Genomic DNA, 15690 nt, shown 5'->3' with positions numbered 1-15690 from the left:
TGAATATATTGTCCACTATCGACGATTCCGGAATTCCGGGCATATTCCATAATTAAAATCACATCGGTTCTTCGGTGATGACTGAACCGATTTTCTCAAACCAAGTCTCAAATGGAAGGCAAAATATGCAGTTGAGTATTGCGTCGCCGCCCCTCCCTCTCCTTGCCTTGCCCTTACACCTCCCTCCTTCATCACTCCCCTCCCCTTGGACCACCCTCACGCCCGTATTTCCTTCATCCAGCCCGTATACCGAAATAAGATGAAGGATTTCTGACGCATCCTCCACTCCCACTCTACTAACCCCCCATTCCCTCCACTTTCAAACCCATTCCACTAACATTTCAAAATATAATCACATGAAGATAACATTGAACTCATGCTGATTAAGCTAATTAAATATTATTCTTTTGCCTTTCTCATATAGAAAGGTTATGCAATTGCTACAAAAATCGACTTTCTAACCGAGTCTCATATAACATTCGACTCAGTTCGCCAAGATCGCAAAATATCTGTGTGTATGTATGTGTGTATGTATGTATGTATGTGTGTATGCTCGGATTTGTTAACAAAATGTCCACATCGGTTTCTCGGAGATGGCTGAACCGATTTTTACAAACTAAGGTTCAAATGAAAGGTATAATATTCCCATAGGTTGCTATTGAATTTCATTTTCAACTGACATCTTGTTCCGGATTACGAGTTGAAGAGTATGGTTACAAAACAAAATTTGTTGATTTGTCCTCATCGGTTGCTCGGAATTTTCTGGTTCCTGAATTACAGGGTGATACGTACGATCACGCAGCAAATCCCGATTCTAACGAATTCTGCGATGAATGTAAAAATGTGAAATTTTTTCCAAAATGTAAACACAACTGTTGAATTTGTAGATCTAGGTCACCAACAGTCATTCAAAATCTCTTTGGCCACACTGGCCACCATCGACGGATCCGGAAGCATCCAAATTCAGAATAATGGTTAAATTGGTTTCTCGAAAATGGCTAGACCGATTTGATCAACTTAGTCTCAAATGAAAGGTGTTCCCGGAAACTGATATCAAATTCCATCTCCATCCGACTTCCGGCTCCGGAGTTACGGGTTGTGGAGCGCGATCACATAGAAAACTCCGATTCAAACCGGTACCGCGATGAATGCAAAAAGGTGCTCTTATATATACTTACCAAGTGTAATAAGAATTAAAGACATTTCCATAATGTTATATTGTAGGAACAAGCGATTAAATCATAGTTTGGAGAAATGAGAAAGGCACAATTGCACCTCTAGGTGGATTAAAACAGGTTTTTTACTATAAAATCAACTACATAATTGAGTATAAAACAATAATAATCTTAAACAAATATAACGCATTAGCTGGGAATATTTTCATGTGAAAATAGCCTTATAAAATCCGAAAAATTTGACATTTTTAAGTAAAATTCACTCACTTTTCTTAAAAATCATGATAGAAAAAAAATTTATTCAGTTTTCCGTGGTTCATCGACTGGCTACACATATTATGCATCATCATAAAAAATCAAGTCAATCCGTTGAATAATTATTATTATTTATTTTTATTTATTTCTATTAAATAATGAAGTTAATGCAAGTGTGTTTTACACAACGCGGTGATGTGTAAAATCTCATACAGTCAAGGCTGAGTACGAACGAAATGCGTGGCGGTATGCTTTTCGCGCGCAAGGCGCGATTGAAAAATTCATATCTCCGTAAGCATTTAATTGTCCACTCCCAAATTTGCATAGCATCAATAAAAATGATTTTACTACTTTATACAATAAAAAAAGCAAAAAATCATGTCCAAGTTTGAAAAAAAACCCATTTGTTTTAAACTTTTCAATATTTTCCATGAAACCAATACGTTGAGTAAGTCTTAATATACATCATCCGAAAGCTGTAAAAAAGGCGCACATTTCATGTCTATATATATATATATATATATATATATATATATATATATATATATATATATATATATATATATATATATATATATATATATATATATATATATATATATATATATATATATATATATATATATATATATATATATATATATATATATATATATATATATATATATATATATATATATATATATATATATATATATATATATATATATATATATATATATATATATATATATATATATATATATATATATATATATATATATATATATATATATATACAGGGTGTTTGGTTCATGGGTGATAGACTGCTATATTTGGAGAAAAAAAATTGTTCTACACATACCATCAAATCTCAACCGTTACAGAGTTATGGAACTTATTGTGTAAAAAACTTATTTGTCTTAAAATACCTCTAATTTTAAAAGTATACTTTGTATTTTAAATGTTTTAGTTCCATTTGAAAGGTGAGAAAATTTCGCATTGAGTGATGCTCTTACATGTTTCAGCTAATGAGTTTAAGTAGCCTCTTCAAAGTAATTTATTGAAAATTAAACAATTTTAAACGATTTTTCGTTCATTTCTCGAAAATTCTAATAGTTAACCTCATCATTTTAATAATTCAGATTGTTTGTCTTGTTGAGCTGCGTAATTCGTTCTTTGACATGATACACTTACCTTTTCTTATTTTCATGATTTTGGGTTATTGAACTTGGATATTTTTATCTCATTGTCACTAGTACCAGCTCTAATTGAAAAATTATGGCACTTATTGTATTTTTTTTTCTTTTTATTCGAAAGCCAGGAAAATGTTACAGTGAAAAATGTATTAATACCTTTCAGTTAAGTGAATTTAGTATTCTTTTAAAAGTAAATTAGTTTAAAGTTAGTGCTATTATTAGCATTTTCGTTAATTTTCTTAAAATAGTATATAATAAACTTAGCCATTATTATCATAGAAATAATGCATCTCAGCAAATTCTACAGTTCTTTCTTTGACTCCATTCAATTATCTCTTTTGGTTTCGACGTTTCACATTTCTTATAAAAGAAATGCATAGAATTCGCTCAAACTTTCAAGATTTTTTCCGAGGCCCGGAGGGCCGAGTCTTATATACCAATCGACTCAGCTCGACGATTTAGGACAATGTCTGTGTGTGTGTGTGTCTGTGTGTGTGTGTATGTAACGGACAAATTCTCATTCGTGTTTCTCAGCAATGGCTGAACCGATCTTATCCAAACCAATTTTAAATGAAAGAACTAAAAAACAGTATGAACGCTATTAATTTGTTTTTGATTCTGATGTTTAGTTTTTAAGATATGAATGTTTGAATGCGTAAAAATGGCGTTTTTTGCAGTTTTTTTTAAATTATCTGCTGGAATTGACAATATAGATTAACAATATATATGTTTTTAGGCAGCTTAAACGAATACCTTTCGAACAAGCTATAGATTGTTGAAATCGGACTATTATCAAAAGAGATATTTAACATTAAATGCGGACAAAAGATTTCTATCATTTCCCATTGCCAGAAATATCACCAAAAACATGTAATCTATTATTAACGCCAAAACGGCTTATTTTAGGTCAGTAGTATCTTCGGAGAATTTAATGGAGGTAATATGCTCTTTCTATTGGTATTGTGCTTTTGCTGATTAATCCACCTATGAGTGAGATATTTTCAGAAATTTTCTTGGAAGTGATTATAACGAAATGATGCCTTCAGCAAATTTGTAGCTCTTACTTTTGCGAATAACTTTACTGAAGACTTCAAATATCTATTTTGAATACTTTAAAAGTTATGGCTTGCTGTTTGTGGATTACTCTTCGTCGCCTATTTATTGTTCAATATAGTAATAATCCATTGAAATAAGCCAAACATTATTTCGATAAATCGAATTTTGTATTTCATTTTTCTATCTACAACCGCTAGAAATAATCACCGAACACTACCAAGTTGTCTGGAAGGAACTTGATAACTTATCAGTGCAAAAATGTTCATTTGTGCGAACCTTCTGACTGCAATTTTTCTAACTTATGACCATCGGATCGATCTGAAACCTTTCGGAAAATGAAAAGCGAAATAAATAACTCCAAGCAACGGCGTAGCCAAGAGAAGGTTTTTACACCATACATTCCCCCCCCCCCCACCACACAAAAAAATATTGGATTGGAGTTGAAAATTTATTGATGCAAACTGATTTAATTCAATATTACTATAACATTATCTGATCCGTAGATTGATAACCTGTTGTTGTAAACATCATGAAGACTTTTGATAAATTGTCGGAATGGGGTCCTGATATGTAACTAATCTATTGGTCTTGATTTCACAGTTGTCTAATAGCATCAATATCAAATTCATGCCTGAAAACATTCCAATAGAAAATTCCAGAGTTCTGTCATCAATCATAATCCTCAGATTTCCTTTCAAATTTTCAGCTTTTTTCCTACACAATATTACGAAAGCTTATTACACAATTTTTCCTAATAGGTTTGTGAAAATTATAAACTATTTGAAATTTTTTAATAGTTTTATTTTTTATTTAACCGTGATTTTTTAATAAATAGTGATCATCGCTTCACAACGTAGTCTATTTTTCATGGTTTGCGGTGAGCACGAACTCTCGAATTGCTGAACTGAAAATTATGGAAGAGAAATTAATTTTTAGTATTCATTACAGACCCGCTGGTGCCCTAAGACGATTTCACTAGATTTTTAGAGCACTGTGCACTAGACTGCCCAGAAAAATGATGAATTTTTGAAAACTCAATCGGCCCACCCCTGAGTCGATTCCTAGTCCCACCAGGAGTACTTGTACCAAATTTGAAGCAAATCGGACAAGTCTAACTACCGGACCAACGTGCCTGAAGTTTATATTGGATTTTTCAACAATTTACATGGAGAAAACTCACTAGCTCGTATTTTCGCCGCTAGGTGGCACTGTATACAACGTATTATCACTGTAAGTGAAAAAAAGAAAGATATTTTAATTATCTACAACTTTGTCGAAGACTGCTAGTAAATCCGGCTATGTTAAAAGAAGTTATTAAACTTTTAACGAAGTGATGTCTGAGTCAGTTTTGCATGGGGCCTAGCAGTGCATGGTTGTGTATCAGTACTCGACTCCCGCGAACTATATATTTTTGTGAAATAATGGATAGATTTAGCCGAATAGTACGTTTACAAGAATTATAGTAAATAATACGAGTTATGTTTTGGTTGGAAAATTTTAGTTCCACCTGTGACCACTACTAACTTACTCCATAGAGGGCGCCACTACTAATTTTTCATAGAAGAGAGATAGAGTATCAAGATGTTCAGAAGAAATACTGGAAAATGCCTGTTCTATAACTTTGTAGAAGACACCAAATTTCTATCTCTCTCCGTTGAAAAGTTAGTGTTGGCGCCCTCTATGCGGTAACAGGTGGAACTAAAATTTTCTAATCAATGACTCGTATTATTTACTATAATTCTTCTGAACATACCATTGAGCTAAACCTAACGATTATTTCACAAAAATGTTTAGTTCGTGTGAATCGAGTACTGATACACAACCATGCACTATAAGGCCCCATGCAAAACTGACTCAGACATCACTTCGTTAAAAGTTTAATAACTTCTTTTAACAAAGTCGGATTTACTTGCAGTCTTCGACAAAGTTGTAGACAATTCAATTATCCTTCTTATTTTCACTTACAGTGATAATACGATGCATACAGTGCATACAGTGATCTCCATGTAAATTGCTGAAAATTCCCATACAAATTTCAGGCCCGTTGGTCCGGTAGTTAGACTTGTCCGATTTGCTTCAAATTTGGTGCAAGTACTCCTGGTGGGACTAGGAATCGACGCAGAGGTGGGCCGATATGGGTCATTTTTTTGTCACCCTACTGTGCACCCAGTGCATTAACACAAGTGACGGAAGGTTATCGAAAAGTTTCGTGAAAATGAAAGTTCCAGTAATGATGATGATTTTCCCAAACGGTTCGTTTTCGTGAGGTTTTTATTTGTTCTTTGGCATTAGGATTAGCGATAATAATTCAAATCAAGAATACTACTGGGAAGTCACCTTTAGAAAAAGTCGATGTCGAAGTAAAATTTGAAACTATGCACGCATGTACTTCAGAGATAGCGTGATATCAGGAGCTGCGATTTCATTTCAACGCTTTTTTGTGAAAAGGGCGATACTTACAAATGTAAACTTTTTTCTTACATGCGAATGAGGGCTTTGAAACGCAACAAATTAACCTAAAAAATTTGATTCTACGATATTGCTTTCTTAAACTACAGCAAAAAATACAACGGGCGAAACTGTATTTTTGTTTGTTTATTTAAAGTTTCGCCCTCCACGCTCCATGCAAACAAACAGGGCGATACTTTTTTTGCTAGCAGTTTAGAGGCGAAACTGTTATTTTCGTATTTTTTAGGATTATCAAGCTGATACCAGCTGTAAATAGTAACAATGATCTCTATTGAAAAAACCCGGACGAAATCGGTGGTGTAACACGGTAGTTATTGTAAAAAAAACGTAAGGGCGATACTTCAATGCTGATAGATGGGACCGAAAAAGTAAACAATCGCCAAAGGGGCGATACTATCATTTTGTCAATTTCAATAGCAAAAACAAATTTTAATTTAATAATTTCAAATACTTTATGAAGTTTTGGGTTTCGATCGCTGAATCATGCAAGCTAGGATGTCAAAAAACACAATAGTTCTTAAATATGAAATAAAACCATGTTTGGAAATATTCACTGTTGATTTTCTTTGTATGGTATCACTGCTAGTATCGCCCTTTTCAAGAAAAAGCGTTGATTTCTTAGTTCTCAGTCGCGTTGGAAATTTGAGTAAAGTATAAACTTCAAATCGATTAAAAAAAAATTTCGATTTTTTTGGCTCAGTACAATATATAACCCCTTTAGGAAAATTCAGTTTTCCCACCACAATATAGATATTTTATTAACAATAATTCGTAATTCGTTGGTATGTCTATTTTATGGGCCATTTTTCGGTTTCCCATTGATTTGGTTTGAGATTTCTAGCACTGATTTTGTCCTATGCTGATTTGAGCGATTCTCTGAGTCCTGCCACTATCCCATGTAGTATGTGTTATCAAAAACATCGCGAAGCATCAAGTTCTAAATGTTCTCAAACGTTATAATATCCGAAGAGTGATAAGAATTATAAGAAATGTCTCATGACACTGTTAGGTGGATTAAACACGTTTTTATCACAACGTTTCATATGCAAAATTAACGATTTCGAACCCACTACATTTGTGGCAAGCTCATGCTGTGTTAACTATTAAATAGCAGCAAAATAAAAAGAGATATAGACAAAGTGTCAAATAAAAAGTTATAGAGAACATTAAGGGGCATCAAATGAACAATAGTAACGATAAATTTTGTTGATTAATAAGTAAAATAATTAAAAAACTCTCCAAAAAAACACAAATTTTGAGTTATTTCGTTAGTAAAAAATCATTTAGTACACTTAACTAAAAGATATTTGTACATACACTGATAGGACATTTTCTCAGCTTTCCAATGAAATCTTGTAAATAACGATATAAAGCATATTTTTTAGATTAGAGTCTTTTAAGCACTTGCAAGTCGGTTACAGGGAAAGTATAGTAATAAAATTACAAAGAAATGAGAAGAGATAGAAATATGACGTCTAAGAACAAATTATGAATCGTCCTAAAACCCAACTTTTGGATAATGGATATTGCTATAATCATACTTCATTATTTCGAGAAAATTAGTAAAAACCTCCTCAAAGCACTAACTTTTAACTACTTTACAGCTAAAAGGTAATTAAAACTATTTGTCTGAAAGATATAAGAACATTATTCAATAGAAAATTCACCTTTCCAATTGCACTAAAAAGTTTAAAATACGAGGTATACTTTTTGAGTTAGAGGTGTTTTAAGATAAATAAGTTTTTTACACAAAAAGTTCAATAACTCTGTAACGGTTGAGATGTGATGGTATCTGTAGAACAATTTTTTTCTCCAAATATAGCAGTCTACCACCCCCCGAGAGATTCTTAACCATGAACCAAACACCCTATATATATATATATATATATATATATATATATATATATATATATATATATATATATATATATATATATATATATATATATATATATATATATATATATATATATATATATATATATATATATATATATATATATATATATATATATATATATATATATATATATATATATATATATATATATATATATATATATATATATATATATATATATATATATATATATATATATATATATATATATATATATATATATATATATATATATATATATATATATATATATATATATATATATATATATATATATATATATATATATATATATATATATATATATATATATATATATATATATATATATATATATATATATATATATATATATATATATATATATATATATATATATATATGCTCCTTTTCTTTACAGGATTGGATAATCGCTCCCGAAGGGTATGGTGCATTTTACTGCAGTGGCGAATGCAACTTTCCGCTAAATGCTCATATGAATGCAACAAATCATGCAATCGTGCAAACTCTTGTCCATCTTATGCATCCGAGTAAGGTGAGTTGTTTTGTATTTTAAATCAATATATTTCGTTACTTTAATTATGTTTTAGGTTCCCAAACCATGTTGTGCGCCTACAAAATTAAGTCCGATATCAGTACTATATCATATAGATGAGTCAAACGTAAACCTCAAAAAATACAAAAACATGGTTGTAAAGAGTTGTGGATGTCATTAACTGTTATGAAAATCCTGTGCGTGTTACGAATCGTACTCTTCCCGATCATAAGTATTTACAATATTATCTAACCTAATCTAAGATTACAACGCTGGAATGTACACAAAGGGTTTTGACCACACTATCACATCGAATCTAGAACGGGATTTTTCACTCATAAGAGTCAACGAATCATTTAAAAAATGAATAATCGGTCGTTCATATGAAAAAGAAAATATCGCTCACATCGGTTTTCCAGATAAATAAATCGCATTATTTTCTAATCCGCGAAATCCAGCTAATGAGTTTATCACATAATCCCTTTTGCTCTCTCTCGGCCAAACTTGTGCTCAAAACGCACGTTATGGAATCAATCCAATCTTTTGTATTGTTTGTTTTGCTGTAAGCCTATAAGGGATATTTTGAAATCTTCGTACATTTTTACGAAAAAAGCTTTTTTTATCCAGTATCCTGCTAGCAGCGCACAGTGGCACGACGAGTGACAAAACTCCAAAAATCTATGTTTTGTAACTCTTTTGTACATATTTATTTTATTTTTCTCTCTGTTTGAAGAAAATTATCTCAAAATTTTATGATAATTGGATGAAAAATGAGTTTGTAGGGGGAGGGGGGGGGGTTAAAGGTTTCTACAAGAAAAAACAATTTTTTTCGATTTTTTTAGAACTTTGGGTAAAGCGAATTGACCAAAACTTTTGTGTGTTGTAATGTAACATTTCAATAACATTCTGTATTTTTTTCATGCTCGGTGATGAAACTTTTTGTAGAACATCTCTGAAAAAACACGATTTGCGGTGTTACCTGACCTTCAAAAACTACCTAACCGATTTATTTCAAATTTTGTATTTCTATGTTAAAAATATCTAACCTCTACGTTATTTTTTTGCAAGAAAAAATCCAGGGGGTAAGGGTGCTTCTTACTAATTGGAAATAAAAAATCACAAAAAATTCTGCCATTTTTGCCTTTCTCCTGTAGAAAGGCTATGCAATAACTCTGAAAACGGACTTTTTAACCGAGGCCACCATTCGACTCAGTTCGTCGAGTTAGGTAAATGTCTGTGCGTGTGTGCGTATGTGTGTGTACGTGTGTATGTATGTATGTGACAAAAATAAGCACATCGGTTACTTAGGAATGGCTGACCCGATTTTTTCAAACTTAGTCTCAAATGATAGGTAAAACGTTCCCATAGGCTGCTATTGAATTTCATTTAATTCTGATTTTCGGTTCCGGAGTTGCAGATTGAAGAGTGGGATCACGCATTAAATTCCCATATAAATCGGAATCAGCATGGTATCTAAAAGATGCAAAACTTCATAAAATGCATTCGAAATTTTTTGAATTTATAGTTTCAGTTCACTGATGCCCAATCAAACCCACGGTGACCACATTGGAACCGGGAATCGGCGGAACCGGAAGCTTCGGGAAAGTGGTTATGTTCCTGAGTTGAATTCACATCTGCTTCTCAGAAATGTCTGACTCGATTTTCACAAACGGCAGAACCGGAAGCTTCGGGAAAGTGGTTATGTTCCTGAGTTGAATTCACATCTGCCTCTCAGAAATGTCTGACTCGATTTTCACAAAATCAGTCTAAAATGAAATCTAGAATATCCTTATTGAATGCTATTAAATTTCCTTCGAATCGGAGCTCTGGTTCGTGTATTACGGGTTGAAGCATGCGGCCACATGCGAAATTTCCATATAAACCGGTAATCAATATATGTATAAATGATGCCAAAATAATTAAAATGAGTTACGAATTGCTCTTATACCATTCGACTCACTTCGTTGAGTTCGGAAAACGTGTGTATTCGTATGTGTGAATGTCTAGGTGTGACCAACAATTGCGCATCGGTTACTCGGAGATGACCGAACCGATTTTCTCAAAACAAGTCTCAAATAGAAGGTATAATATGCAGTTTGGTGTAGTATCGCCCCTTACGAACCTCCCCCTCCCCTTGGCCACCCTCGCACCCGCATTAGGGCATTGCAAAAAACACTAATTTTTGAAACCTCGAAGGCCTCATATTGTGACAAATAGCACAGTAAAATCAGATGCAAAATTTCATATCATTTGGACAATTTTAGACCTCCACTCACTTCGCTTTCAGAAATTTTTTGTTATTAACATTTTGACTTAAAATGGCGTTTAGAATAATATTCAAAAATAAAGTTGTATTTTTGACTGCAAATGGCATGAATTATAAAAATATGTCAAAAGTTGTTGTTAGGAAAAAATTTTAATTGAAAACTTCTCCATGATCCAAATACACTGAAAAAGTTTTTTTACGTCTTTAAAACGATAAACATTAGATTTTTTATTTTTTGATGCGGTAACATGAATAACTTTTAAAAAGGACATAATCACACGAATTAACTGTTTATATTGGAACAAAATTCCAAATATCTCGAAAACTATCGCATTTTGGAAGATTTTGTTAAATGCATTTTGATTAAAAACGATACTTAGAATTATATTCTATAATAAATTTTAGTTTTGTATGTCAATCAGTATAGAATTAATAAACATGTCGAAAGTTATTGTTAGAAAAACTTTTTTACCGATAAGTTCTCCATCATTCAATTGCATTCAAAATGTTTCTTTTTGCGTTTCTCCTATAGATAGGTTATGCAATCACTCTGAACATCGTCAACTTAATCCCAGCCCGGAGGGCCGTCTGTCATATACCATTCGGCTCAGTTCGTCGAATTCGGCAATTGTCTGTGCGTGCGTGCGTATGTGTGTGCGTGTGTATGTATGTATGTGACCAAAAATTAACACATCGGTTACTCAGGAATGGCTGAACCGATTTTTTCAAACTTAGTCTCAAATGAAAGGTACAACGTTCCCATAGGCTGCTATTGAGTTTCATTAAATTCCGAGTTCCCTTTCCGGAGTTACGGGTTGAAGAGTGCGGACACAGCAAATTCACATTTTTGCCTTTCTCCTGTAGAAAGGTTATGCAATCACTCTGAATATCGTCAACCTAATCCCGGCCCGTCTGTCATATATCATTCAACTCAGTTCGTCGAATTCGGCAAATGTCTGTGCGCGCGTGCGTGTGTATGTATGTGACCAAAAATAAGCACATCGGTTGCTTAGGAATGGCTGAACTGATTTTTTCAAACTTAGTCTCAAATGAAAGGTACAACGTTTCCATAGGCTGCTATTGAATTTCATTAAATTCCGGTTCAGGAGTTACGGGTTGAAGAGTGCGGACCAGTGCAGTAAAATTTCATTTCATTCAATCGAAACTGAATGAACGCAGTCAATCAGTCGTCTACAGTAGCATTCACATTCATTGAACGCATCAGTTGCTGTTGATCTGAAGCTGGGTTCATGACACTTCACTCACCGCTGCTTTGAAATGAGTCGTAATTCATATTCAACCTCCTTCGTTTGATCCTCTCAAATGAATAGATCCGCTTTCAATTTACCCAGTGAGCACCAGTCAAATGAGATCCGGGTAAACCGAAGACAAAAAAAGACAACTGGCTTCGTATTTTTTGTTATCGTGCCTTTCTTGTGCCAGATGACAGATGAGTGTATGCAGCTAGCGAGGTCGGCAGTGCAGCCAATTTCTTTGTCATATTTAGGTATGTTGCTTTAATACACATAATAATGACAGTTTTTTTTTGTTTTGGATTATAGAGGTTTTAACCTTAAGGTCCTTCGCCTCTTCGAGTTAGAAAAATCTCTTATGAAAAATTTCTAACCCTATGTGCGGGGTCGGGACTCGAACCCAAGTGCGCTGCGTACAAGGAAATCGATTTACCAACACGCTACACCCACCCTCTAATGACCGTTTTATTAACACACATTTCGCCAAAATTTATCTGGTACTAATCAATCCAACATTTTTATCACATACTATATATTTCTAGCAAATTTGGTCAGCATAATAGCCTATTCATCATAATTAAATTCGCAACAAAAATGTAATAGAGATTAACGTATTACCAAATAACGTTTTTCATTGCAACTAGTTCCAATAAGCTGTTATTACTAGATTCATTATTTTCGTCTGAAATTTGCGAATTTAAGAAATTTCGAAAAATAAATGTGATAGTCAGTATGCTATCATAATTGTACGAAGCTGTCAAATTCATTGCTTAAATCAAATATGTAATTCAGCTACTTTTTTCACCTCTACCAATAGTTTCCTGTACACAATTCTTATGACGAGAATAAATAGGTCATATCGAATTATTGATTTTAGGTAACCAAAAGGCGCCAGGTGGTGGTTACCGGAAACCGCCATCTTTGTTTTCAAAATGGCCCAAATTAATAGATTCCAGTATTTTATGATTACTTTAAATGATACCCATATTGATAGTTGTTTTCATAGTTTCTTGGTCACCTTGGTCACTATAGTCCGCCATCTTGGATTTCAAAATGGCCCATCTCCTTTTAAATGGTATCCATGTTGCCCTCATCTCTGATTTAAAAATGACTTTAACCATCGAACTTGAGCTTGACCTTGTGCGACCACCCGTGGCTGCTACTCCGTTATCGATCTAGACTAGCTGAAGTTGCACAGGGAATCAGTAGATATTGAGATATTCACCAAAACGTACACACCGCACCAACTGCTTACTAAACGCCGCTCTAAGGTTTCCAGCAAGTTTTTTTTGTAACTACAGGCGTGATTCGCTGGTTGGGCCACACCTCTGTCCAACTATCGAATTTGATTCGTTAGTTGGACCGACTGACAGATGTCAAAAACTCTCCAAACGTTAGTAGTGTAATTGCATCTATTCACATCTTTAATAATTGTCAGTTTGATTGCCAAAGTAAATTTGACATAAGATTTTGACATTCAGATGCTTTTTGGTTGGACAATGGTGCAACTAGCGGAGATCCAACTAAAAAGCGGTCCAGTTAAAAAAATGTCCAACCAGCGAATCACGACTGTAGTACTTTTATTTTATATTTGCAGTAGTAATGAGCCTCCCATTTTGGGTCAAACGCAAGGACCATTTTTAAAACAGAATTTGATTGATAAGTATAGCTCAGTAAACCAATTTTATCAATTCTGTAATTTAAAAACGAATTTTTTGATTTTTACTGAACCTGGTAAATTTTGCACCCCTTGCATCTGTTATACTCAACCTGCACAAAAATGGGATGGGTGGCTGTCACGCTTACCACTCAACCAACTGCGCTTTCATTTAAAAAAAACATTAACCATCGATTTCCGTTATCTATCATCTTGGACCTTTAACGAGCCCGACCGTTTACACCTAAGACAAGACAAGGCAACTAGTAATACGATTTCTGTATATTTCTGTATTTTGGTAGTACGTCCTTCTCTATTTCAATCTTTGTGGCAAATTTGATTCTGATTATTTGATAACATTTGACAGTGTGCGGCTAGCGATGTTGGCAGTGCACATTTGGATATGTGCTATAAACACAATGTCCGTTTCAAACAAACATTTCGCCACATCGAATACGACATGTTTCTAGCAAATCTGGCCAGCAAAATATCATATCAGACCGCAAGAACAAAAATATAATCGACTCACCCTTCAGCAATCTTGCCATGTGAACAACTCGTTACAGAGCACACACTTTTTATTTACACAAAAACGTAGAATCACTGGATAACGACTCGACATCTCTATATTTTGTTTTCTTTTCATACATGGGTCAGTGACATTCTAATCATTCGAATCGAGAATAGTAAATTTAAAGATTACTGTATCGATTTTGTTGGCTATTTTCGGCAAATTTGAGACTAAGAGAAACGAAAGCAATGAAATTGAAAGACGGATAGGTATTCTAGAGCGAATCAGTTATAAACTTAGAACGGAAAACTAGAACTAGGCAGGCTCATATGGCCGGCGTCGGCGGTAAAACATGATGATGAGTTATGTTCTACCATAGACCATGCGGTAGACTTGGGTGCAACGCCCAACTCCTACTCTGCAAAAGGCAAAGAATTCTTCACATTTTCCTTTCGATCATGCTTATATGAGCCTGCCTAGCTCTAGTTTTCCGTTCTAAGTTTATAACTAATTAGCTTTAGAATACCTATCCGTCTTTCAATTTCATTGCTTTCGTTTCTCTTAGTCTCAAATTTGCCGAAAATAGTCAACAAAATCGATACAGTAGAACCTTGCGGCAATTAAAACATAGTAACAAAACAAATTTAAAGATTACAAATACGCTAACAGGCTAACGTCACAAATACACATGCAAATTCAAATGTTCGAAAAGATTTTGCTTGATATGAATTCTATCGACAGGTATTCGATCGGAAGGAAATTAATATATAAATGGTAAACAAATGATTAATATGTCACGTCTTTATAGAGTGCTTGACAATGTGTAACTGTATTAGTGTGTTCAACGATTTGTTTTCCTCCACCTATAGGTGGAGGAAACCAAATCGAAAATAGCTTTTCGGTCGGATTATTTTCATCATGGAGCTTGACCAACCGGTATTGTACACTCAAAATATAAATCACGTTCATTGTATGTGAAAACATATATGAATCTCATCCACCGCAATTTCCACATAAAGGCTATCGGATGGTCCGATAAATTGAAGGCAGTTTCAATATCTGATTCATCAGGTAAAAGTTACGTGTTTTTCAGATAATGAATAACAGCAATTCACGTAAATGTTACTAGAAGCCAAATACAACGACTACAGGAAGCTGAACGTAGTATTTATGTGAAATCAAACGTAACAATTATATGAAGCCTAACGCGACAATTACTTAATGTCGTACATGTAGGAATTTTCAATTAATTTTCATTATACAAAATAAAACCGGTATTCTTCAATTTAGCTTTATTTAAATCTCAAATTACAATTATTAAATATAAAATATAAATATATACCTATAGTTCCTAATATATTGCAGTAGTTATTTCTTAACACTCCGGCACTCGCGCGAATGGCTCCCTGAACGAGCAGCCACTGGTGCTGAAAGA

Source organism: Topomyia yanbarensis, chromosome 1 (genome assembly GCF_030247195.1).
Source record: "Topomyia yanbarensis strain Yona2022 chromosome 1, ASM3024719v1, whole genome shotgun sequence".
Taxonomy (NCBI): Eukaryota; Metazoa; Arthropoda; class Insecta; order Diptera; family Culicidae; genus Topomyia; species Topomyia yanbarensis.
Note: the sequence above shows the minus strand (reverse complement) of the source record.